Below are 3,544 nucleotides of genomic sequence, written 5' to 3'. Positions count from 1 at the left end.
AAAAGGAAAAAAATCAAAGAAAAAAGGGAAAAAATCAAAGAAAAGGGGAAAAAATCAAAGAAAAAGGGGAAAAAATCAAAGAAAAAGGGAAAAACCCCCGGGAGGGGCGCGCTGGGGGGGTCGGTGCAGGTTTGAGGTCGATCCCCGTCAGGACGGGGATTTTTTTGGGGAGGGGATTTTGGAGTTTGGCGTTTTATTTTATTTTTCTATTTTATTTTATTATTTTATTATTTTATATTTTATTTTTTTTTCTCAGGGCGCCCGGCGGAGCTGCGGGTGCTGCCCTTGATGAAGACGAACTGACGTAATTAAGGCAGTTTCTTGTTGCCGAGCTAAAAGCCCATCCCAACAACATGAAACTACCTAAACCACAGATCAGCTGCGAAATCCACGGATTTCTGTCAGAGCCGGCGGAAAAGGGCAAAAAAGGAGCGCGGGCAGCGAGAGGAGCCGGGAGGGAGGCGGGGATGGGAGGAAGGTGCGGGAAAAAGGGGAAATTTAGGGATAAAAAAGGGAAAATTCGCCCCTTTGTTGCTGGTTTCCCCTCCCCGCGTCTCTGCCCGAATTCGCGGCTCGGTTTTGGGGCGCCTGGAAAAGGGAAATCCCCAAAAATTCCCAATTCCGGGGCGGCGTTTTTGATGAGTGGCCGTGGAAGGGATTTAATCGCTGGCTCGGTGCCGCGTTTGGGGGGGATCAGCCCTAAAACCGGCTCTAAGAACAGCTCTAAACCAGCTCTAAACCAGACCAAAACCACCTCTAAAACAAGCTCTAAAACCAGCTCTAAACCAGCTCCAAACCAGGTCTAAACCACCTCTAAAACCAGCTCCAAACCAAGCTCCAAAACAGCTCCAAAACCAGACTTAAATCAGCTCTAAAACTAGACCTAAACCAGACCTAAATCAGCTCTAAAACCAGACCTAAACCAGACCTAAACCAACTCTAAAACCAGCTCTAAACCAGCTCTAAACCAGCTCTAAGCCGCGGGATTCCGGCGTTCCGAAATTCCCGGCTCAAACCTCGCGGATCCAGCCCAAAATCGCTGCCCGGAGCCTCGGGGCAGCGAGATCCGCACCCGCGCCGGTCTCCGCAGCATTCCCGCAATTCCCGGTGTTCCGCAGCATTCCCGCAATTCCCGGTGTTCCNTTCCCGGCTGGAATTCCGGGATCCGGCGGCTCCCGGGGTGATTTTTTGGGGATGGGGGAGGATTTCTGGGAATGGAGGGTGAAAGTGGCGGATCCCGGATCTTTCCCTCCTGGAATCCGAGGGAAAAAGGAAAACTCCGGCAGCGCCGAGCGAGCTGAGCCCGCGGCTTTGGAGATTTATTATTTCCTGGCGGAGATAAGGGGGAGGGAAAAAAAACATAAATTCGAATATAAAATAATAACAATAAATAATAAAAATAATAATAAAATTAAAAATAAATAGGAAGGAGAGGGGAGACGCGGTTAAATAAAATCTGAGCCTTTGTCTGAGCCTTTCTCGGCCACTTCTGGCACCTTTTTGGAGCTCAAATTCTGCCCTTGGTGCCTCAAATATCTCCCGAGACGGGCTCGTCCCCCTCGCTCCCGAATCTTTCGCTTTTGCTCCCAAAAATTCCGCCCTGAACGGGAGGAACGGGGGCGAAAAAATAACCCGAAGGGGAAAAAAAATAAATTTAAAACAAAAAGGAAAAAATATAAATGAAACAAAAGGAAGGGGAAAAAGGGCAGGAGAGGGAGGGCAGGGAAATGAGAGGAATGAACCCGCTCGTGCTCGGGCTGACGCTGCTTTTGGGGGGATTTTTGGGGTTTTTTTAGTTGTTTTGGGGATTTTTTTGTTGCCGTTTTTTGGTTTGGTTTTTTTTGCGGGAAGCGGCGGCCGGGAGGATTTGGGGAATTTTGGGGGGTTTCGCCTTTTCCCGGAGCAGCTCCAGACCCCGAGCGGGGTCCCCAAAACCCCCCGGGACCCCCGAGGTGCCCCGGGGGAAGGGGGAACAGCGGGGGGGGGGCAAAATTCCCAAATCCCGAATTCCCAAATCTCCGCGGCGCCGTTCAATTCCCACAGTCAAGGTCGGATTTTCCCCGAAATTCGGATTTTGGCTCCTCCGGCCCCAGCGGAGCCGCTCGGGGAGGGCGAATCTGCCCGGAGGAGCCCCCGGGCCGCTTTTCCAACCTTCATCCCGAATAAAATTCCCTTTTCCTGCCGCTCTTTGTGTCCCTTTTTTCCTCCTCTCCTCCTGCCCAAGTTCTCGCTCGCTCCCTTTTGTTCCTCCTTCTCCCTTCCTTTCCTTAAAGAAAAACCCAAAAAAGGGGGGAAATCTCCCAAAACGGAGCCAGAGGCTGCGGGATATTTCCCGGTGATCCCGATTATCCCGGGATCTCCTCTCGGAGTGAAGAAATGCGAGGTTTGGGATAAAAATAAATCCGAATTTCAGTCCGCGGATCTCGCTCTGCCTTTCCCCTCCGAAAGGGAGAAAAACAAACCAAAACAACAACAAAACAACAACAAAAAAATCGGGATTTATCCTACGGAACCCGGGGCGGGATTTCCCGGCTGGAAAACGAGGCGGAGGTACCGAAATTCCGCATTTTTTTAATTTTTTTTTTTATTTTTCCGCCGGGGAAATTCCGCTGCGGGAGTTTTTTACCTGCTCGGCCGCTTCTCCCCCCTGCTCGCGTTCCCCCCCTCGGGTGTGAATTCCTCCAGCGCCGCAGCTCCGCGGCCGCGCAATAAATTCCGAGCCGCAATTAAAGCTCCCAACCTTTTCTTTAAGCGCGTTTTGCTTTTTTCCCCCCCAAAAAAAAAAACCCCAAAAAAATTTTCAGTCCTCCGCCAGCCTCCCTAAGCGGAAAAATCCGAATTTTTCTCCCCATTTTCGCCGGGAGGGGTTTGAATTTTTATTTTTTATTATTTAAATAGGATTTATTCAAACGCGGCGCGCGCGGCGGGTCGGGAGGAGGAAAAGGGAGAGGGGACGGCGAGGCTGGGGGGGAAAGAATATAAATAAAAATTTTTAAAAAATAATAATAAAATAAAACCTCAAACCCCGCCAACCCCAAGGACAAAACACAAGGGAATTAAATAAAAAAAAAGGCAAATAAACGAAAAGATGAGCGGGGAACAAGCCTGAACCCAGAGAGGCGAGGCCAACAGCGCCTGGAGAAACATTTTTGCGTCCTTTCCGCCGCCGCGTTTATTCATTTATTAGCTGGGAGGCAGACAGGCTGTAATTAGCATAGATAATCAGCACGGGCGCGAGTTGTGTCTGCGCCACCGCATTGTCTGCGCCCCCCGGGCCCGGAGCTGTCGGGGCAGCGCCCCGGAGGACACAAAACAACCCCAAAACGGCCCCAAAATAACCCAGAAAGCTCCAAAATCACCCCAAAAAGCTCCAAAATCACCCCGAGGAGCTCCCCAGCAGCCCCAAACCGCTCCAAAATAACCCCAAAAAGCTCCAAAATCACCCCGAGGAGCTCCAAAAAGGCCCCGAACAGCCTCAAAATAACCCCAAAAAGCCTCAAAATAACCCCAAAACAGCTCCGAACAGCCCCAAAATAATCCCAAA

Source organism: Parus major, unplaced genomic scaffold, assembly GCF_001522545.3.
Source record: "Parus major isolate Abel unplaced genomic scaffold, Parus_major1.1 Scaffold540, whole genome shotgun sequence".
NCBI classification, from domain to species: domain Eukaryota; kingdom Metazoa; phylum Chordata; class Aves; order Passeriformes; family Paridae; genus Parus; species Parus major.
This window is presented reverse-complemented; position numbering follows the sequence as displayed.